The following is a 24,182-nucleotide window of genomic DNA, read 5'->3' as shown; positions in this document are numbered from 1 at the left end:
TCTGGTAACAGATGAATTTTAGGAGTGATTTCTCTAGATCTATGAGGTACGTTGATGGTATTTTTATTTTGGGATTGCATTGAATCTGTATATCAATTTTTGGAGAATGGCCATTTTCATAATACTTATTCTTCCTATCCATGAGCAAGGGATATCTTTCCATTTTCTGAGATCCTGTTCAATTTCTTTTTTCAGTGTATTATAATTTTCCCTATATAGATCTTTTACTTCTTTTGTGAGAATAATTCCTAAATATTTCATTTTTTTGGTTGCTAGTATGAAGGATGTGGCTTCTCTTATTTCTCTCTCTGTGATTTTGTTGTTAGTGTATAGGAATGCTATTGACTTTTGAGCATTGGATCCAGCTACATTGCTGGATTTATTTGTTATATCTAGGAGTCTTTCAATGGAGTTTTGGCAGGCAAGAAACTGATAAGAACAGATACTACACTTGATCTTAGCCAAAAGGCCGAGAAGCGATTCAATGGAGTTTTGGAGGTCTTCTATGTAAAGTATCATGTCATCTGCAAATAATGATAATTTAAATTCCTCTTTTCCTATCTTTACCCCTTTTAATAATCTCTCTTGTCTAATTGCTCTGGCTAGTATTTCCAGTATTATATTAAATAGGAGTGATGATAAGGGACATCCTTGTCTTGTGCCTGATTTTAAGGTAAAGGCCTTCATTTTTTGGCCATTTAGTATGATACTGGCTTTTGGTTTGTCATAAATGGCCTTTATCATGTTGAGGTAAAGACCATCTATTCCAATTTTCTGTAAGGTTCTTATCATGAACGAATGTTAGACCTTATCAAAAGCTTTTTCTGCATCTATAGAAATGATCATGTGATTTTTCCTTTTGGCTTTATTGATATGGTGGAATACATTTATTGATTTGTGTGTGTTGAACCATCCCTGCATGCCTGGGATGAACCCCACTTGGCTGTGGTGTATAATCTTCTTGATGATTTGCTGTATCCTATTTGCCAATATTTTATTGAGAATTTTTGCATCTGTGTTCATTAGGGAGATTGGCCTACAGTTCTCTTTTTTAGTTGGGTCTATCTCAGGTGTTGCTACTAGAGAAATATTTGCTTCCAGGAATGACTTAGGAAGGATTGCTCCCCTTTCAATTTCATTGAAGAGTTTGAGGAGAGTCAGCATTAAGTTTTCTTTGTATTTCTTGTAGAATTCTGTAGTGAATCCGACTGGGCCTGGGCTCTTCTTTGTAGGTAAGGACTTAATTATATTTTCAATTTCATTAATAGAAATTGGATTATTCAGCAGCTTTACATCTTCTTGACCTAGCTTTGGTACTTTATGTTTCTAGGAATCTGTCTATATCTTCTGTGATATATGAGAGTAGAGGTTTTTGAAATAGGTGTTGATGATCTTCTGTATTTCTATAGAATCTATAGTGATTTTGCCTTTTTCATTCCTTATTCTTTTTGCATGAATTTGAGCTTTTTCTTCCCTTTTTAAATAAGGTTGGCTAAAGGCTTATCAATTTTATTTATTCTTTCAAAGAACCAACTCTTTGATTCATTGATTCTTTGGATTGTTTTCTTAGTCTCTATTGCATTAATTTCTGCTCTGAATTTTATAATTTCCTCCTTTGTTTTGGCTTTGGGCTTGACCTGTTATTCTTTTTCTAGATGTTTTAGATGTAGCATCAGGTATTTATTTGTATTTGTTCTGTTTTCCTGATGTGGGAACTCAGTGCAATAAATTTTCCTCTGAGGATGGCTTTCATTGCATCCCACAGTTTCTGGTAAGTTGTACTTGTATCTTCGTTTGCTTGGAGATATTGTTTAATTTCTTCTTTAATTTCCCCAGTGACCCACCAATTGCTCAAGAGTGTGTTATTCAGTTTCCATTTGTTTGTGGAATTTTTTGCAGTTTCTTTTATCATTAATTTCTAGTTTCATGGTGCTATGATCCAATAACATGCATGGGGTAATTTCAACTCTTTTGCATTGATTTAAATATGTTTTGTGGGCTAGTATATAGTCTATTTTAGAGAATGTCCTATGTACTGCTCAGGAAAATGTGTATTCTGATGTTGTTGGGTGGAACACTCTATATATGTCTATCAAGTCCATTTGTTCACAGGTGTGATTCAGTTGTGTTATTTCTTTGCTGATTTTCTGTCTGGTTGATCTGTCCCTTGGTGTCAATGGTGTGTTAAGGTCTCCTGTTATAATTGTGTTATTGCTAATTTGGTTTTTCATTTCTATTAATACTTGCTTTATATAACTAGGTGCTCTGGAATTTGATGCATATACATTTAAGATCATTTTCTCTTCCTCTTGAAGTTTTCTCCTAACCAGTATGTAATGACTTTCTTTATCTCTTCTGATCATTCTTGGTTTGAAGTTCATATTGTCTGCAAATGGAATAGCTACTCTCACTTTATTTTGGGTTCCTGTTGCATGAAGTATTGTTTTCCATCCTTTGACTTTCAGTCTGTGAGTATCCTTTTGGGTAGGATGGGTTTCTTGTAGACAGTATATGGTTGGATGTTGTTTCTTGATCCATTCTGCCAGTCTGTTTCTTCTATTTGGTGTATTGAGACCATTTACATTAATGGTTATAACTTTTGTATATTGGTTTATTGTTGACATGTTATCTTTCTGCTGTTGCATCTTTATCTTTCCGTTCTGTTTAATTGTCTGCTTTGCTTAGTGGTTTTTTTCCTAAGTGTATCTAAACTGTCTTTCAGTATTCCTCACAGGGTTGGCTTGGTGATCATGAAGTTCTTCAGCTGTTCTTTGTCATGGAAGTATCTTATTTCTCCATCAGTTTTGAAGGACAGTTTTGCAGGGTACATCAGTCTAGGTTGGAAATCATTTTCCTTTAGGATCTGAAATACATCACTGCATACTCTTCTTGACTTTATTGTTTGTGCTGAGAAGTCTGCTGTGATTGTGATAGGTTTTCCTTTATAGGTGGTCTGTCTTTTCTCTCTGAGAGCTTGTAATATTCTATTCTTATGTTGGATTTCTGGGATGAAGATTATTATATGTCTGGGTGTAGTTTTATTTTGGTTATGGCTATTTGGAGTTCTATATGCTTCACTGATCCTGATGTCAGTTTCCAGTCTCATGTTTGGGAAATTTTCAGCTATTGCTTCTCTAAATATCCTCTTGACATCCTTTATGTTGTCCCCTTCTTTTTCATTTATCCCTATCAATCTTATGTTGTTTTTCTTTGCATCATCTTGCAGGTGTTGAATTGTTATTTCCTGATTCCTTGTTATTTTTAAAAGATCTTTTGTTTCCTGTTCAATAGATGCAATCTTGTCTTTGAGGTCTAAAATTCTATCTTCACTTTTGTTGAGGTGGTTTTGACAACTTTCAATGGAATTTTTGATTTCTTGTATATCTTTTTGCATCTGCTTCTTGTATTCTGTTTTTTTCTTATATAGTTCATCTAGGGATTCTATCTTTTTGTTTAGTTCCTCTAATTTTTTAACTGTGTCTTCTTGAGATATGTTCAGCATCTCCTTCATTTCTTTTATCATTTCTTCTTTTACCTGGGAGAGTATTTCTAGTTTAAATTCCTTTAAAGCTTCCCAGAGTTGCTTCTTTATTTCAATTGCTATTATTTCCGGTATTTCAGGTGTATGGCATATATTTTCTTCTATGTACATAGCTCCTAAGGTTTCTTGGGATGGGCTGGAGGTTTGAGATTGCATTTTGGTCTTTTGTTTTATCATTTTCCTATATTTCCGTGTTTCAAGTGTTATTCCAAGGCTTCCCCTGAGCCTGTTCGAAATCCTCTTCTATGCTCTCAGCTCCTGGGACTCTGGCTGTCCAGTTCCCTGGATTGAGAGAGGGTCACTGTGTGTGGGGCAGGCAGGGCCAAGCCCTGTGGAGCCCGTTAAGTATGGCAGGAAGCCATGAAGTTCTTTGGCCAGTGGGAGCAATGTTCTTAAACTCCCGGGGCTCAGGATGGTGTGGGGACAGTCACCTCAGGCTGCCCAGTTTCCAGAATTGAGGGCGCAGGCAGGCCCAAGATCCCCAGAGCTGGTCAAGCACAATATGCTCTTCTTTTAAATTTATGTCTTTTTTTAGATATATTCAACAATTCTTTCATTATGTTTGTCATTTCTTCTTTTACCTGAGATATTATTTCTGATCTGATTACTTTTAAAGTTGTTTTCATAAAGTTGGTTTTTTTTTTTTACTTCAGTTGCTATCATTTGAGAAATTTCAGATGTTCAACTTCCAATTTCTTCCATTCCTATGATCTAGACTTGTTCTGTGTGGGGGTAGAGGTCTGAGATTGTTTTTTGGTCCTTCATTTTTTAAAATTTATACTGGAGATTGAACTCCCAATTTTGTGCTTACCAAGTAAGTGCTTGAGCTGCTGAGGTAAATCCTTGGCCCTGTTCCTTCATCATGACATTTTCCTGGGTTCCTCCAAATAATCTGGTTGTGGGGTGCCAGGTGCTTCCTGCATTGGCTGCCCATCTACAATGTAGGCAAATGAGCCAGGCATTTGGGTTTCTCTTAACCTAGGTTCCCAGGGAGGTTGTGGGGCATGGGGTAGGCTTCTGCAGACACACGCATCTATACTGAGACTCACCCAATGGTGGCAGGTACGTAGGAGCATGGCTGGCTGCTTCTCCTGGCTGTGCTGGTTACCAGTTCTTGATGGTAATGGCAGCTGACAGGCTCACAGGGGCATCAATTTGTTCTTTAAAGGATTATGCTTTTGATATTATATCTAAGAAATTGTTGTCTCATTCAAGGTCACAATGTTTTTTTTTTTCCTGTGTTTTTTCTTTTTTTAAAAAAAATTTATTTTAAAGAGAATAAAACAAAACAGAACAAAGAAAATCAGAATAGAGCAATGCAAGCAATATAGGATTTCACAAGACAACAGGAAATCAGAGTGACTACCGTAATATCTCTTGTTTTCTTTGAAATAGTTGCCCATACCTTCACACATAATATAATCAAACAAAATAAAATAGTGCAAAACTAATCAAAACAAAAGAATAACAGAATTATGGAACTTCAAAACTAAACAATAGGAAATCAACAATGGCTACCATAATGTCTCCTGTTCTTTTCAAAATAGCTGTCTATACCCTCATGTGCAATAAAATCCAATAATAGAAAACAGACTAAAGCAAATCAAAACAAAAGAATGAAAGCATTACAGGACTTCAAAATCAGATAACAGGAAATGAACAGTGATTACTATAATGTTTCATTTTCTTTGGAATAGCTGTTCATACCTTTACACATAATAAAATCAAAACAAAACAATAAAACCAATTGAACAAAAGAATGAAAACATTATAGGACTTCAAAACAAGATAATAGGAAACCAACCATGATTACCATAATACATCCTATTATGTGTGTGTGTTTTTCTCAAAAGTAATTTTTACAGCTTTAAATTTTAAGTTTAGATCCACTAGTGTTTTGATACGGTATGATGTTAGGTATGAATCTAAACACTATATATTGAATTGTTCTAGCCATTTGTTGGAGACATTATGTATAATTTTTCAGATTAAAGAAACCTCTGGAGTCTGATGTGTTGGTGGATACCTGTAACCCCAGCACTGAGGGAAGCTGAAGCAGAAGGATCACAAGTTCAAGTCCTGCCTGGACAACTTAGCAAATTAGCAAGACTGTCTTACATTAAAAAAATAAAAAAAGAGCTGGTGATGTAGATCAGTGTGAGGGTCCTGGGTTCAATCTGCAAGTGCCACAAAAATAAATAAGCAAACAAACAAAAGCCAATAACAAATATATTAAATCAAAATTAATTGAGCTTCAAGTGATCATGGAGCCCACTTGGCCAGATCCTTTCGTTTTACGATAAGAAAATGAATTTAGAGAAGGAAAATGATTCACCTACAGTAACCCACTTAGTTAATTTTAGACCTAGGCCTAGAAAGCTGGTCTTCTGATTCCCAGTCCATTAGTTTACTATGTTGTCTCTTGATTTTATCCTTGTTGGTCCCTGATCTTGAGTGCTATCATTCTGTGTGTGTGTTGTTTGTGTGTATGTGTTAGAAGAGACAAAGACTGAGGTCTAAGAAAAGACCATCACTTTAGAGGCCACCTGGTGGCAACTCCCACCTCTCAGGACTCTTCCTCTATTACTCTCCCCTTCCGTCTCTGTGTCCTTCTCCTTTCTGTAAGTTCTTTGCATTTGCCAGGCACATTCAAGCCTCAGGAAGCCTTCATTGGCCCTCAATCTCCTGCAAACCTCACTGCCAGAGCCTCGCTTCAGGGTCACCTAGGAGTGAAACCCTCCCCAGTTATGTATTTACAATCGCAATCCCTGCCACCTTTCCTGCTGTGCTCTGCAGTCAGGTTGTGAAACCAGGTCTCTTGAGTAAAGAGGGATCCCCCACTAAAGAGACAGCAAGGCTGTTTTTTATCTACATAGTAGATAAAAAAATCTACATGGTTGAGAAAGGATAGTGACAGCAGCTTGAAATCATCTGGCTTTTTTCTCCCCTCATCTTTAAGAATTTAGAACTGCCCATGCATTGTTAACCTACTCTTTGATCTGTGGGCTGAATCTGATCTCTGTAAATTTATTGAAAGGCAACCTTCTCAGGGCTTATTTATTTAGGTTTCAAAGATTTTAGTACTGCTACTATTTCTTGCATCCCTTCTTTGTGGCACATAAAGAACAATCCTAGTGGAGTTCCCCAAGGTAAGAATTATATCTCTGATGTGTGTAAGAACTCACCATTTGAAGATATTAAAGAAGAAGCTTGACTCAGCTTATAAATGGCAGGGACAAAAGTCTGACCCAGAGCTGTGTAGCTCAGAAACCCTCACGGCTTCCATCTATTTTGGGAATGTGTTTCTACTTCCCTGTGCTCCTCTCCCCATGCAGAAACAGTGTCATCAAGTGACTGCACAAGTGTGAAGATGTTAAAGACAGGGTATTCCATTCCACATATTTTAAAAAGGAAAACCCCAGGAGTCCCATTCTACAGGTGGCAGAACTGAGAATGCAGTGCTTAGAGGACATGTTCAGGGCTAAAAATAAGTCTCCAGAAGAGTTGGGATGGGAGAATGGGGATGAATAAAGTGTGTTCCATAGACATGTGAAAAAAGCCACAGAGGAACTACACATTCTGTGTAATTACTATGCACTAATAAAAATATAAAGAATTGGGATGAGAACCCCAAACTCCTGCTTCAAAGGAACTTTGATATTCCCATCCCCTACACACCAGAGATGGTTTTCTTGTAGCCCTGGATGCATGAGCAGGCAAATAGTCCTTGCAGCCTCTTAGAAGGATGAGAAAGCACATGAGATCTCTGAGCTGTTTTCTACCACTTGCTCGGTAGACAAAACAAAGTCCCTGTACACATCACCACGGGTCAGCGTTCCAGTGACTATTCATGTAAGTCCATGTCTCAGCCTCATTCTGCCAGATGCCCAGCATTTCATTAGGCTCTAGAATCAGATGCAATACCTGCTTGGTGTTGATCTGTCCTGGAAGTTGCTGTCTAAAGACCTTCCAGGAAAAAGTCTGAAATCTTGGTCTCATACTTTCATAATTTCTCCAAAATCAGAGCTAGAGAATATTTTTTGAGAAGATATATGGGTCTGAACATGTTCGTGAAAGGCCCCACCATTCTGGCAGGCATGATTTATCTTATTCATGTCTTTCTGAATTCGTGATGCCAATGCTGAAGATGTTCACCAGGCAGGGGAGACGCATGCTTCTTCAGTGGGGTAAGACCAATGTCCATTGCCCTAGAAGACTTTCATCTGGACAGACTGGCAAGGATGTTGGTCAAGGATAGTCAAGGGTTGGGCTTCAGCTTCAGCTCTGCAAACTTACCAGTAGTATAATCTTCCCGAGTGATAATGCAGCTTAGAACGCAGAATCACAGGACAAGCACACAGAACTGCAGGATTACAAAGAGGCTCAACTCTGCCTGGCTAAGTCCTAATTATAATTTGGATCTCACTTTTAAAGAAATTCTTTCATAAAGTTTCCCTTATTTACTTCCTATCTCCATTTTCCTTAGACTGGGTTAATTCCTCCTATGTGGCTTCATAATATTGTATTGTATTTTCCCTGTTGTAGCCCTTGTTACAACTTACTTTTCTTTTCTTTTCTTTTTTCTCACTGGGGATTGAACCCACGGGCCTCACACATGTTATGAAAGTGCTCTGCTATAAAGCTGTATCCCAAATTTCAATTAAACTTTAAAAAAAGAAGTATCATCTCTGATGGACCATGAACTCCACAAGGGTAGAGGTAACATCAGTATTGCTCACTGTCGAATTTAAGCCCATAGTAGATGCTTATAAAATATTGATTGATTGCACAGGTAGATGGATAGGTAGATGGATGGAATTTACAAATAAGGAGCCTGGGGCTTAGGATGGATGAGTGATTCACTCAGAGCCCATGTTAGATGGCTCATCTCTTGACTCCTCACACCACATCTGCCTTATGGGCAAGCGCTTTGAATTTTTAGTGTTTGTTTTATCTTAAGATTTTGTTTTTTATCCCCTATTTAAATATTACACAAATACTTGTTCTTTCCTAGTAGACTATTTACTAAGATGAGCAAATAGACAAAAATAAAATGGATTTACAAACAAGTTGTAAAGATAATAAGAAAATCTTAAAGGGAATAAAAAATACATTATTTTAAAAGGAGCAAAAATGACAGTTGACTTTCTCAACTGAAATTGTGGAAGACAATAGAAGGATATCTTAAAAATATTAAATAAGTAACTGATAGTTGGCGATTCTATATCCAGTGAAGATATCTTCAAAAAGAAGAGTTAAAATAAAAACACATACACTGATTTTTGGACAATGAAGTTGTTAATCTCCACTAGACAATGTGACAAAAATAATAAGTAAAAAGCATAGGTAAAAGTAAAAAATACAAAACTGTCATTATTCACAAATAATGTGATTATGTCCAAAGAAAAACTTTAAAAACCTATGGGTTTATCATTAGAATTCATTAATGAGTGAATTTAGCAAAAATACAAAATACAAAGTCAACATAAAAATTGTTAGTATTTTTACAAACAACAACAAATAAACTAAAAAAATAAATAATGTAAGGGTCTAGGAGTTTAGATCAGTGATAGAGCACACGCTTAGCTTGTGCAAGGCCTTAGGATCAGTAATCAGCACCAAAAATACATATAACATATGTACACACATACATACAAATGTACACACACATTCACTTATACATATGTACACATACATATGTATATACATACATATGTACACGTGCACAATGCACATGTAAGTGCATGCACAGGTATACATACATATGTGCATGCATACATATGTACACGTGTATGCATGCATGCATGCACTTCATGGAGTTGTACCTATTTTTTTTTTAAAGAGAAGATAAGGTGTAACAAGGAAAAAAATACGGAAAGGTTACCAAAAGTTCTATCACCAAGGGATAAGCATCATTAGTGCTTGGAATATTTCCTTTCAGATATTTTCCTAGGTTCTACACACATGTAAATATATATGCACATTTAAAATATATATATATATATATATATATATCTTTGTATGTAAGTTAAGAAGCTTCATAGCTATAGAAAAGGCATTTGCTGTGACTCATTAGTGAGTGGGTTTTCTGGTGACAGATGTCTGGGAGTCAGAGACCCTGCTCCTGTGGAAGGAAAAGGCATCTTCTGGGACCACAGCATCCAAAATGGGCTTCAAATCAGTAACTCAGTAATAATGTTTGTTTTTGGTCTTTCTAGCCCCTCATTAGAGAAAACGCCCCTCATTAGAGAATTAGTTCATTCAAAAAGATAAAGTAATGATGCACACCTGTCATCTCATGATTTGGGAGGCTAAAGCAGGAGGACTGCGGTGAATTTGAGGCCAGTGCGGGCTACAAAGTGAGTTGAAGACCAGCCTGAACTGCATAGTGAGACCCTGTCTCAACAAGACAAAAAAAAAAAAAAAAAAAATAGATAAGGTAAGGTTCTATTCTGCTTAGAGTCTGAATTCTCTAAGAATCCTAACTGTGCCTGCTCTACAGGAGCCTGGTTACCCTGAAAGGCTTTTTATTTATAAAAGCTTGTTGCTTCAAAAACCTGTCAGTGCAGCTAATTAGAAGGTAACAGAGCGTTTTCTTCCAGTCCCAGAACCTACCCAGTTAGCTGATGCTTCCTGGCAAATGATGTTGGAGCTATAAAGATCCATCTTGCCCTTGAGCATCCTTGTTGTTTTGTTTGTCTTCCTGCCAATGCAGATTTCTTGAGCTCTTGTATGACAGATGGAACTTGTGCACCTACTTCCTCAGATACTGTGTCCAGGGAGCATAAGCCCTGCTTATTATTCAGATCCACATAACACGTCCAAGCAAAGATTTGCTATCTCCAGAAGCTACATTTACGCTTTACTGAGATTGATGGGGCCCTCTACTCTGTGCCAAATGCTGTACTGGCCTTGAAGCTGCTACAGTCTCCACCTGTCGGGATTTGTGTTTTGTTAGGGGCACAGTGGGTAAACAAGTCTTCCTGGCATCACATCGGATGTGGACACTGGTAATAAGGGAGTGGTGAACTGGGGGTCTTACTCACCCTGGGAAGTTAGAACAGGTGGCTGAGAGATGTTTAGGCAGAATCCCCAGAGCCTCAAAATGTTGTGATTTATTGACATTATTATAATCTGTATAATTAAGAGGAAGTCTTTAGGGCCAGGGATATAGCTCAGTGGCATACGCACCTGCCTAGAAGAAGCAAGGTCCTGAGTTCAATTTCTGGTTCAAAAAAAAAAAAAAAAGGAGTAAGTCTTTATACTCTTTTTACATAATTACCAGTGCATAAGTTTGAACACATTCAAACTTCAAATAAGTAAGCTGCCTAACCCTTTTTCAACAAATAACTTTTAAAACCTATGTGTTAAGTACTTTTTCCCTCTTGCTTATTCCTGTCTTTATACTTTGTGGGGGACAATGAAGAAACTGACATAGAAGTAAAAAAAAAGATGTAGGACAAAGTCCCCAAAAGTTTACAGTCTAACTTAAAGTACGGAGTAGCAGGAAACAGCCAGTCACCAGGTGGAAGAGAGGTGTGTTCCTGTCGCTAGCACACACAACTTTTCACTCCTTACTCAGGAGGAATGGTGTCCCTACTTCAGTAAAGTGCTCAGTTTGGGCACAGAAACAGGAGGAAGGTCTTCCTTCGCCCACTGGAAATAGTCCACTTCATTGCATGAGCACATTTATTGCATGGGTGACTTCAGGGGAGATTTTAGGAATTCTTGGACATATCAGTTTTGAAAGACTTCCCTTTTCCCCTCATCTAGAGTATTTCCTCTTCCCTTCCCCACTATATTCTCACTTATAAGGATAAAGGTAAGTGGATATTACTGTGTTTCCTTTGATATTAACTATGTTTGATTACTGCTTTCTTTTAATTGACTTTCAACCTAGCCAAAAAGAAAGCTTTGTGCACTACTGTTTGAAATGTAAATTAGCAGAACCATTAGAGAAAAAAGTGTGAAGGTCCTTCAAAAAATTAAAAACATAACCATTACGTGATCTATCAACCCCATTATGGGTATAGAATCAAAGGAACTGCTGGTGGCAACGTTTATCTTCAGTTCTGGAGACTGAACTCAGGGGCTACACTCACAGACCTTTAAATTATTTTTCTACTTAAGCCAGAGATTCACTATGCTGCTCAGCAAGCCAGGTTTTTTTTTTTTTTTTTTTTTCGGTACCAGGCATTGAACTCACAACCTTGCACTTGCTAGGCAAGTGCTTATGCTGCTGAGCTAAATCCCCGGCCCAGCAGACCAGGTTTGAACTAGTGATCCTCCTTTCTCAGTCTCCCTTAGTATAGAGATTGCAGGTGTCCACCACCATGTCTGACTGTTAAACATTTTCATAGTAGTTAGATATAGAATCAAACTAAATGATTATTAAGAGATGAATGGGTGAATAAAATGTGACATATATATCAGTGAAATATATAATAGTGGAATATTACTCAGTCTTTAAAAAAGAAATCTATCATTTGTGGAACATGGAGACTATTAAGTGAAATAAATCAAGCACAGGAAAACAAATACTATATGAGTTCACTTAGGTGTGCATATAAAATAGTTGAACTCTTAGAAGCAGAGAGTAAAATTTTTACTAGAGTTAAGGGTAGGATAGAATTAGGAAAAATATGCAAATTTCAGTTAGATAGGAGGAAAAAATTCAAGATATCTGCTGTATCATGGTGACTGTTGTTAGTAACAATTCATTATATTCTTGAAAATTCTCAAGTGAGTAGATCTTAAATATTCTCACAACGAAAATAAGTATGTGAGATGATGGATATTGTAATTACATTTGTTTAACCATTTCTCAGTGTACACATATATGAATGCACTTTGCACACTGCATATACACACAATTTTTGACAACTATACTGCAATAAAAAAGAACAAAAGTGTTCAAAGCCAAGACATTAAGTTACTGCACTGCAGTACTGTAAATCCTCTACAGGCTCAGCTAGGATGTAAAGTGTTTAAAGCTGTGGCTTACACTTTCTCTATACCTAAGACAATACTGAGTGCATTATAAAGAATTAATATATTTTTCTTGGCTTATTGTGCTGTGAAAAACAAAGCTCAGAAGAAGAGAGACTGATTCTTCTTCAAGCTGATGAACTGTGCTCTTCAATCTCAACACCTTCTTTGAGCTGAGACTCCATAAATATTGCTTCATCAAATTATTTATATCTTTTTCAAAATATCATATAGTATTACATTGCAGGAGATATTCACCCAACACATTTAAACTGCATTTGGGCTTCCTGATAATTTGTGGCTTTGATTCTCTCTCTGTTTAACGTTGTCTGGGTAATTCTGCTGGGCATCTCTCAGGAACGGGCAGATAGGAAACTGTTTAGGGATTTGTTGCAAGGGCATTATAGCACTTTCTCATTCTGCTCTCCTGCACTGATAGTCATATTCAGCATAGCTACTAAGTCTTTGAGGTTCTCGTGTGAACACTTACTCTTCCCACCAAGAGTCTTGCTTTCTAGAAAAGTGTATAGGCGAGAGAAATTACTTTCAGCTCAAAAAACTTAAGATCGGAGAGATTTTTGGAGTCCTCGCTAGAGGGTCTGTTTCTAGGTCTCTGTGACAAACATCATGAAGTTGTGGCCTCAGATTCCTAAAGGAAGAAGACAGGCCCAATCGTCACTAGGTGAGGCAACCGAGAAGAACGGGCCTTGCTTCTTCATTGGGTAACCCAGCCGTAGGCCATATTGGTGTGAATTGTTCAAGAACACTGTAAATAAAAAACAAAACATAAACAAGGGAACTAAGGGTGATGTTGTTAAAATGTTTCCATGTTTCTTTTGTGTGAGGTTCATCTCTGCTGAGCCCTCACAACATGTGGTTCATATTTCCACGACAGTTTCTTAAGTAGCTACTTACAGACCTGTGTTCTACTTGTGATAACGTAAGTCCCTTAAAGGCAAAGGCAAGCATTTAAGTCTGATTCATTCACTAGTTTTTTATTTAAAAATAAACATAAGAAAGACAAGTAGGAATAGTTATATCATGAGTGACTTTTGTTTTATTGGCATTTAAGAAAGTTCAAAAGAAAAAACATGAGCTTTATAGAAGAACATCACCAGGTTGGAAAATGCTGAAACAACTCTAGACATACTCAGCTACCTTATCTTTGAAAAAGCTGCCAAACACATTCCCTGGAAGACAGATAACCTGTTTAATAAATAGCGCTGGAAAAACTGGCTCTGTACTTGCTGATTAAAATTGGATCTATTTCTTTCACCATGCACAAAATTTTAAATATATCAAAGACCTAAATATTAAAAGAGAAACATTTAATCTGCTGGAAAATAGAAAAGATAAAACTCTTGAAGGCATCAGTATAGGCAAAGATTTTTTGAATAAAACCCCAATTGAATAAGAACTATCACAAAGAATCAACAACTGGGATCTCATCTTAATAATAGCTTTTGCCCAGCAAGCAAAATCACCAACAGAGGGAAGAGACAACACACAGTGTAGAAAAAAATGTTTGCTAGCTGTTCCTCAGACAAAGGATTAGTATTGAGCACATATAAAGGACTAAAAAAAATTAGACCTTTCAAATTTAAAGACCCAGTCCAAAACTGGGCACCTGAGATGAGCACACACTTCTAGATGAAGAAATACAGATAGCAAATAAATATATGAAAAAATTTTCGACATCATTCATTGGTCACTGGAGCAATGCAAATTAAAAAAACATTGAGATTCCATCTCACCCTGGAAAGAATGGCTATTATCAAGAAATCAATCAATAACAAATACTGGAGGGACTGTGGGGAAAAAGGAACCCCTCTCCACTGTTGGTGGAAGTGTAGACTGGTGCAACCACTGTAGAAATCAGTGTGGAGATTCCTCAAAAAGCTAGGATTAGAGGTCCCATTCCACCAGCTACTTCCCTGCTGAGTATCTTTCCAGAAGAATTAAAAATATTGTACCACAGCCATATATGTACACCCATGTTTATAGCAGCATAGTTTGTAATAGCTAAATCTTGGAAACAACACAAATGCCCATCAAGCAAGTAATGGATAAAAAAGATGGGGTCTTTTTATGCAATGAAGTACTACTCAGCTATAAAGAAAGGTAAACTGGAGCCTTTTCTAAGTAAATGATGCAACTTGAGACCATACTCATAAGTGAAATAAATTAGACTCACATGTGTAAACATTGTGTTTATTCCTAGTGTGAGCAGCTGAAAGAGTAAATAAGATCCAAAAGGTACAATAGATATTGTAAAATGGGAAGAAACTATTCAAAAGGAAAGAGAAATTGGGATGGGGAAAGGAGAAAAGAAGGAAGGAAACACAACAACAACAACTATATATATATATGTTGTTGTTCAAATACTTATTAACACTAATTTCTCTTAGTTTATTGAAAAGAAAGTGTTGGTGATAATGTTGTTTGGACAACTAAATGCCTGTATCTTGTACTTTGAGTAACTAATTTTTTTTATTTCGAAGAGGAAAAAACAAGGAAAATAAAACAATAAAATCAATCAAAATAAACCAGGAGAAATGGTGCAAGACTTCTAAACTTTATGAAATCAAGTGGCTTCCATAAAAAGTCTTGCTATCTTTTAAATAGTTGCTCACGCCATCAGAGTTAACATAAACAAAACAAAAGAAAATACATCCCCCCCCCAAAAAAAAACTCCAATGAAAATGGTGTGGTTTCCAGATGGGGATCTCCTCCCACGGGTCCTGGTTCTCTCCCTCCACAGTCCATGGATGGTGCTGACTCACGGACAAAGGCTTGGGTCTGGATCCTGAGTAACTAATTTAAAGATAATAATACGTAATGTATTAACCATTGTTAACCTCCTATTATCTTGTTTTGAAATTTTGTTTTATTTCTTTTTAAAATAAAAAATTAAAATTTAAAAAGAAGAAAATTACTCAAATTATAGAGCTGGAAAGACTACTGTAATATATTTAATCATATATTTAGATTTTTTTTTCTGGATGCTCAGGGTGACAATCGGGGTAGAGTCGGGATGTATGCTTGTGGGTGCAGCGAGGGAGTCTGATGCTCTTCCCTGATTTAGTGGTTTGATCAGAATCACTATAATAATGGAAACTGCAACCAATATTTGTTTACAAAATAAGTTAAATGTCACATTGTATCTTAACTATAGGACTAACCTCTGTTTGAAGAGAGGGTAGGAAGGGTAGGAAAACTCTGCTTTGTGGACGAAAGGTGACTTAGTACTTTTAGGATTCTAAGCTAGACAGGGTCTGACCTTGGTGTTTAGATAAGAGTATGTGCATCCAATAGAGTGCGACGGTTACATTTTAGGTCATTAGGGTGCCCAGTAGGACTTTTGTTGTTCATTTATCCTCAAATGACAGAGAATAGAAATCCTAGAGAGAGTGAAAAAGAGAGGAGGGAAAGAAAAAAAGGATGAGAAATTTTTTTCAGGAGGAGAAAAATACAGCTATTTAGACAATATTTATTTAAAAGAAAATAGCTATATATTTACTATAAAAATATGCTTCAGTTCAAATTTAATAGGTATAAAGGAGGTTTATCCAAGGAAATGATAAAGCTGGTCATGACTTAAAGTCTCCAGTCTAATAGCTACTTGAAAAGTAGCTTTGGAACTTTTAAAAAAGTAATTTAATGCCAACACTCAGGCAGCTGAGGCAGGAAGATCACTGTGAGTTAAGAGGCCAGCCTGGGCTATAAGAGCCAAGCCTGAACAGCATAGTGAAACCATGTCTCAAAAAGGTGAAAAACAAAAAAAGAAACAAACAAAAAACTCCAAAATAATAAAAACAATCTAGTTATTCTCCTACATGACTATGAATAAGAAAGAACTTTGAAAATGTTTAAGTAATAAGATATTTGACGGTAGTTTTAAAATCTGGAACTAATTAAATATAATTATACAGTTGCTATTGATGAAGTCTTTCAGGCCCAGTAATAGAGTCATGATGATGCTTATGTACTATATATAAAGAATTCAAGATACAAAGCTTTCTATTCAATGCACAAAGCTCTACCCATATTATTCATTAAGAAGTTAAAGTGGTTTCTAGCATAATAAGAGTGCTAAAGAATTTGTGGCCAGTTCTGGAAACATTAATAGCATTGTTAGTGAAGAAAATGTACGTTATTGAAAACCAGAGAATCGAATCCAGGCATATGAATTAGTTGTAATTACTGTACTTATTTTATATGTTAAGCTACATCTACCCCCTAACTTTAATAGAAACTTAACTAGGTAATAAATTGTGGCAGGGCACTTTCAGACTTGGCTAATTCATTGAACAATTATATGGTTGAAAGTTTCATATCTGAAAGTAGAAAATAGGATTGTTTTTTGGGCGTATCATTCCTAATCACGTTTGTGAATATTCCATTGCATAACAGGACCCAGGAACTTTGTTCTCCAACCGTCACTATCTTTCTTGTTTCTCTATCTGCTGCCTTACTTTGATTCTTGATCACAAATAATGGAGACTTAGTCGGCTGAGTGATCAGCTATTCTCTTAAGGAAAAGGAATCATGTTGGTTTGTGTGTGTCAGATTGTGTACTGGGTGGATGCAGGAGACAGACAAGCTTAAGCTGAACAGTGAAAAGGTAATATTGTCCATATCTTTCTTAAAGTGCAAAATACCAGCAGTGGCAAATAAGTACAACCAGGTCCTTTTGGAAATTTTTGTTGAGAAAACTGTGAAAGACAGGGTTTATATATGTTAGAAACCATAGCATCAAATGACAACTTGCAATTACCAGGTCATGAAGACAACTCATCAGTACCTCATGATATCAGTCAAAGATAACATTGAAGATGTTCCAGGGTAGCCAGCAGGCTCTAAAGGTCACCACATGGAAGTCAACATTGTGTTGATTCTTTTGTTCTTGCTGAACTTTCATTTCCTCACTTCCTGTCTATCTTCTGATTTCTCTTGTGCAGGTAGATAACAATCTTCAGGTAGCGGATAAGGATGAATCCCAGAAGGACGAAATCCTGGAGCATAAACAAAGAGGTAGAAGAAGAGCTGGTCTGTTCTGGAGGGCCAGTTCTCTACACAGGCCACCTGGTAGTTGTAGTCAGTGGGCAGAGATAGGTTGCGAAAGGGCTGATCAGTGAGGTGATAGGACAGGAACAAGGGAAGAGACAACAGGAGGGAATGAGCCAAATCATGCAATGCTCCAATAGGCATGAGATACACCAGGCCTCCAGGTGGAGGTGGGAGGGGGTTCACAATCAGCCAATATCTTTCAATAGTGACTAATACAAGAGAGAATATGGACACAGAGATGGAAATACTCCAAACATAGGAAGCGAGTTTGCACACGGTCCCCCCCAAATATCCAGTGGTCCATCAGAGTGTAGATGACTGGCAAAGGGATGCACATAATGCAAACCAAGAAGTCAGGGAGAGATTGGCGATCAGTATGTTGGTGACATCCTGAGCTTCTCTCTGCTTCTTAAAGATAATGATGATGAGTGAGAGATTTCCACAAAGGCCCATGATTAAGACCACAGTATAGGCTGTGAGTATCAGGGTAAGGTTAGAGAAGGGAGTTGACAGGATTCAAAGTGGAAAAATGCAGAGTTGTTGCTCCTCTCACTGGTTTGTTAGATGCTGGCTGGTTTAAAGAAACTTCCATTGTGTCAGAATTGTAAGAAAAGGTTTTGCAAGCTTGTTTGTATTATGAGTGGATATTTTACCCACTGATTCTTGGGAGCACCTTACTCTGAGACTTTCAGTGAGTAATTAATAGGGTATAGTTTCCAGTCTCTGTGGTTGGTAAAAATATATGAATGATTTGAATGTGTTCTTGAGAACCTAAAAATTAAAGAGAATCTAGAATATTAATGAAAATTCTTAATGATGCAGATAATTGTGTATGTGGAACAATATCCCTGGGAAGATGTAGACAAGTTTCCAGGGAATCTGTATGTACCTGTACCCAAATCTCAGGGTGGTTTATAGTCTTATTGGTATAGTCTTTAGAGCTGGGGAGACAGGAAATGTGATGGTATCCTGTTAACCTGTAGCTGCCTATAAAGTAGCTCAAACTTCTGTGTTTTTTTTTTAATTTGCCTGTTTGCTTAGGGTCATCTGGTTATGTAGCTGCTTGATCCCTACATAGAGTAAAAGTAAGAGTAGGGATTATAGTGCAGAGATCAGAGTAGTGCATTTGGAATTGGATTCTGCTACAGTTTGGTTTTTGCAGTCTCTTCAGAATTCATGTTCCAATGTAACAGTATTGATAGGTGGAGCCTTTAGGAGGTGATTAGACCATGAGTTTTACCCTCATTGATGGATTAGTGCCTTGTAAAAAGAAGCAGGGGACAAATTCATCCTTTTTGTTGCCTTGGTCATGAAAGGGCACAGTGTTGACCTCCCCTGGAGAATGCAATGGCAAAGCACCCTCTAGAGGCACAAGCACCCCTTGTCAGACCCTAAACTTGCTAGCACCTTGCTCTTGAAGGTCCCCATCTCCTGGCACTGTGAGAAGTACTTTCCATTGCTTACCCAACGTGTGATATTTTGTTATAGCAGCACAAAGTGAATAAGATATATTCCAATTACAGCATCACACCTTGGTATCTGTATGACTTTTACAAAATAAATTACCCTTCTTCTTCAGCTTCCTGTTTGTGAGCTGGGGATAAATAATGTCTGTCTGAGTTGTTATAAGGATTAAATGGATCATGCACTTAATTGGTCCCTCATCCCAAACACAGAGCATAGGATTAGGCACCCAGTATGTGTATGTTGAATAAAATTTGTCAACCCCATGGCCCAGGGTCTTTACCTTTAGTCTAGGCTGGGTTTAGAATCACAGATCGTGGTTGTCATGGAATAGCACACACCTTCTCTTTTTTCTTGTCCCATACTCTGAGGCTAAAGTTATAGTTGGCACAGAAAATTTGGGGGTATATTTTTCAGATTCTGGAGAATCAAAGCAAGGCATCCAGTGCCTAGTGAGATACTGCCTAGAGTTAATTTTGTTTAGAAACTATTCATCCAGTTCTTTCTTCTCCAGATCCCTTTTAATTTGCAGAGAAAAGGATTGGCTTGGTCTTATGGCGTGTTATACTGTAGTCAAACTCAGTGAAGTTATTCCTATCAGGATGCACAGCAGGCACAGTGAGCTCCCTGAAATTCTAAAGTGTGAAGATTTTTGGCTGAAGAGGAACATGTGGAAAGACGGCAAAAGGCAGGGGAACAAAATCCTGATCTTGGTTTATTCTTTAAGAATTAAAAAAAACCATAACTAACATTGATAAAGGAATTTGAGCAATAGAATGAAAGAGAATGAACATCTGTATGCTCTTTGAAATAACTTTGGCCTGTTCTTGCATTTTTCTTGAGTTCAAAGGGTTAGCAGATTGTTACTGGAAAGAAATCATCTTACAAATTCCAACGTTTTCAACAATAGATGCCATGATGAAAATACCACACGTGAATAGAATCTTTTGATAAGGACTATATATTTTATAAAGAAAGATTCAAGGAACTTTTCTGTGGGCTCAGATGTGATGAAGTTATGAGGAGAAATAGAAAAATTTATGAACATTGGTATTTGAAATAAAGGTTTTGTGGGTTAGCAGTTTAACAGATCTAGAGTTCAGATACTGTATGAGGGGGAATTTCAAGATATATGTAAATCACCATCAGTTGGAGGACTAGAACCATTAATGAGAAATAGAGTGCTTTTATTGCTCATTAGAGATCTCCTTCCAAGCAAGCTTCACTTGGAGGAGGAAGGAATGGAAAGGAAATAGTCAATGACTACAAATAAAGCTTGGTATGCTAGAGTGAGCCCTGTGCTCCTCTCAGGTGACATCCTGCTGCTGGTAGCTGGGGACCTTGAACAGGCCACTCCTTCTTTTGACTTTAATTTCTCCATCTATCAAATTAAAGATTTAAAAATTTGAATTCCTTCAACTCTTATAAGATACAACAAAGCAATATGTTTGGAACATTTTATAAACTGTTGGACATTACAAATTTAAGTGTTCATTACTGTTATCATTGTGGAACCTATCAGTGATTTGGAAGGAACTGATCTAGGCTCCATCCTCCAAAGAGTTAAGAATGCTCTCATATCTTCTGTAACTATTTATTTCTCTAACATCGAATTGCTTGGGAAGGAAGGCTCAAGAGTTTAATGGAAGCAAACAAAACCAATGTAGTCTCATACAGGTTTTTTTCTTCTAGCTTTTATTTTCTATAAGAAAAGCTTCCTACAAATCTTGCAAATATGGTCTGAGTAACAGTTTTCTCTTTGCATATGGGAAAGTTTACATAATTTTGCAGAGTTCCCAAAAGGCTGGTAGAGATGAGAATATACTTTAGAAACCTTAAGTTGCCCATTTTTGTTCATCTGGGTTAACTGCCTTGTGGATGGGAATCACACACCATCCTGCGACAGCAGGTCTGAAATTGGATGGAAACTCTTCTACTCCCCTGTTGCTGGTTAGTAGCAAAGTAAAAATTTGTTTTCCAGCCTATAAATTCCTCTAGAGGCTTGGAACTCAAAAAAGCCAGAAGAATATTGAATGAGCCCAACTGGGAAGAACTCAAAGAATATGGAAATTACGTTATCCAGTGTCCTCTGCGTAATTTAGACTAGATTACAAGAAAAATCCCATAGACTTTGAATTGCTACATGAGATTTACATTTTATATCACTCTGTAACCATTAAGTTAAAATATTTAAATCATGCCTATTTGAAGCGAAGTAATGCTGAGCTCTGAATCATTAAAAAAAATTCTTGGGATATGTTTCTGTTTTAGGCAAGTTCACTTTTGGCTTGCCTGTTTGGAAATGACCAAGGAATATGAGACTGAAAATTAACAAGTGTCCAGGCTTAGTGGTGCATGCCTATGATCCTAGCTCTTCAGAGGCTGAGGCAGGAGAATTGCTGCTAGTTCGAGACAGCCTGGACTACAAAATGATTTCAAGGCCAGCAAGGACTGTATAACCAAACCCTCTCTCAAGGAGACAAAAAAGAAAAAATTAACAAGTGACAGTTTGCTCAAAAATGGGAATAGTGTATGACAGAGACATAGATTATCTTCATTATATCTAGGTCATGAGACACCTACCTTATACCGACTCCATTTATAAGTCTTAATGCAAAAGTACAATATTGCATTAATTTTTGGGGTCTTTTTCGAGAATAATTTCGAGAGTAATTCAGGCTGGCCTTGAACTCACTTTGTGGCCCAGGCAGGCCTCGAACTTGCAGCGGCTCTCCTGCCTCAGCTCCTGAGTGCTGGAATTATAGGCATGCATCACCATGCCCAGAACTTTAATTTTGTTTTTACAGTTTTGTATTTACAAGTTTTAAGATTAATAAATTAAAGCTGCCACTGTGCTAAAATCTCTAGGTGCACATTTATCCCATATCTTAAGGTCTTTTGTGGGTGTGTGTCCTTCTTTTTACTCACATAGTTCTACTTTGGGGTGGCTTTGGGTGTAAAGTGAGGATACGATTTGTGTGTCTCTTTCCCTTGGTCTCTCTGTGTTTTATCCTTACCATTCACTGTTTTCTTCTTTTTCTATTTGTCATTCTCTACTGTTTTCTCCCTTTCCCTTACTTATCCAAAACACAGAAAAAAAAGTAAAGTGTAAGGAAAAATTAAAGCACATCCTGCTTTATTTGGAGCTATGATATTTTGACCTGGCAGAGACTCAAAAGGACTCATAGATTCCTCTCATTTGAAAGATATTGTAGCAACAAGAGCTCAGATCTCCTGGTTCTCAAAGTGTTCCATATTCTTCCCACTATTTTCTGCTGCCTTATCTTTTATATTTCCTGAATTAAGTTTTGTGTTTCCTATCTTTTATTTTAAAACACGACTACAAGATTTTTATTCCTTTTATATTAAAAAATGCCCATACTACATTCCTCAATAAAGTTTAGGCAAAAGAAATTAAGGAAATAGGCTAAAAAATTGTTCAGTGCCCAATGTGAGTATCTGACTCTGGATGGAAAGGTTTTTAAAACCTCCTCCTGTTTAAATGTAATCCCGTTAAGAAACTCTTTGACCGTCTTTTCGAAATCCATCACCCACACTGCTTTATCCTCCAGTATAGTACTATATTTCCTTGGTTGCTCTAATAACGATCAGTAATTGTGCTTTTTAGAACATTTGTCAGCTTGAATATTTATTGACCTTTTACTAAAGTATGAATGCTGCAAAGACAAAAACAATGTCTTCCCTACGCTGTACGGTAAGTGTCTGCATAGCTCCCAGCACACAGCAAGTATTCAGCGAATATTTACTGAGCATATGAATGAGCTTGAACTCTATAGAAGAAAATACACATTAAAAATGGAATTGCCTGTTTAAAGACTTTTAAACTTTTGCCTCCAAAAATCATTATTATTTCAACTATGACACAAAAGTGGGCAAAATATTTACAATAAATATGATGTTAATTGCTTTACTTTATGAAAGAAATACAAATTGACAAGAAAAATACTAAGATTCTAACAGAAATATAGGCAAATGATATGGATAAGTACCTGAGAAAATAGAAAATATTAATAAATATTTGAAAGAAAAATAGCTCAGCTTCAGTAATAGAAAAATAGAAAACAAAACATAATTTATAAAAATCATCTAACACTGATCAGGCGTGGTTTAGTACACCGGTAATCCCAGCATTTGGGAGGCTGAGGCAGGAGGTGCACCATGAGTTTAGTACCAGCCTGGACTACATAGTGAGTCAAGGCCAGCCTGAACTACATAGTGAGACCCTGCCTCAAAACAAACAAACAAAAAAGTAATTATCATCATCCCATCCTGAAAAAAGGAAAAGAAAGAAAATACACTGTTCCAACAATGAAGAGTGAAGGGGGAACTCTATATCATTCCTGGTGAAAATATGATTTGAAACATCTTATTAGGAGAAATTTGAGGACAAACATCTAAGAATGCTTTGAAGAATTTTTGAGACAGGTCTAACTATGTATTCAAGGTCTTGAATTACTTTGTAGCTCAGGCTGGCCTTGAATTCACAGCACTCCTGCCTCAGCCCCTCAAATGCTGGAATTACAGATGTTCGTTAGCCACAATGGCCGGCTCTTTCAATGTTTTTTGGTGGAGAAATACCATGGATGGAGCTCATGACTTTGCACTTGCATTTTTAAAGTATTAAAAATACTTATTTTCTTGGTCCTAGCACTTCTGATTGCAGAAATCTGCTCTAAGAAAATAGTTGGAAATATGGGTAAAGATTTTTATGTGAAGATAGATTGCAATGATATTTATTGTAGAAAAATCAACCTAAACCTCCAACTCTAGGTGAAAATCAGAATATTATTATCTGGTGAACTGTTGTGAAGCCTTTAAAAATGATATTTAGAAAAAAGACTACACAAAATGAGAAATGCCTACAAAGTTAAGTGAAAAGGAAAGCATGACACAAAATCCCAAATACAGTGAGATCACAAATCAGTGAATCAACATATAGAATAAGGGAAATATACCAATTGAACGGTTCATCTGGGATGAGAATATTGGGCAATATTTAAACTTTATCATGTTTTATATTTTTTCTATGTTTTCCCAAGTTGTCTACAATGAGTAGGAATTGCTTTCATAACAGGAAAAACAACTTTCATGGGATTTT

General features: G+C 36.8%; 2 pseudogenes; both read right to left on the bottom strand.

The window, feature by feature from the left end:
* Positions 1 to 354: 354 nt before the first annotated feature.
* Positions 355 to 481, bottom strand: LOC111757826 (U2 spliceosomal RNA; annotated as a pseudogene).
* Positions 482 to 17,174: 16,693 nt separating this feature from the next.
* Positions 17,175 to 18,191, bottom strand: LOC100732859 (neuropeptide Y receptor type 6-like; annotated as a pseudogene).
* Between the last annotated feature and the right edge of the window lie 5,991 nt (positions 18,192 to 24,182).

This window comes from Cavia porcellus, unplaced genomic scaffold (genome assembly GCF_034190915.1).
Source record: "Cavia porcellus strain 051 isolate PalLab524CR breed Dunkin Hartley unplaced genomic scaffold, mCavPor4.1 scaffold_19, whole genome shotgun sequence".
NCBI lineage: Eukaryota > Metazoa > Chordata > Mammalia > Rodentia > Caviidae > Cavia > Cavia porcellus.
Note: the sequence above shows the minus strand (reverse complement) of the source record. Positions and strands in the feature narration are given on the sequence as shown.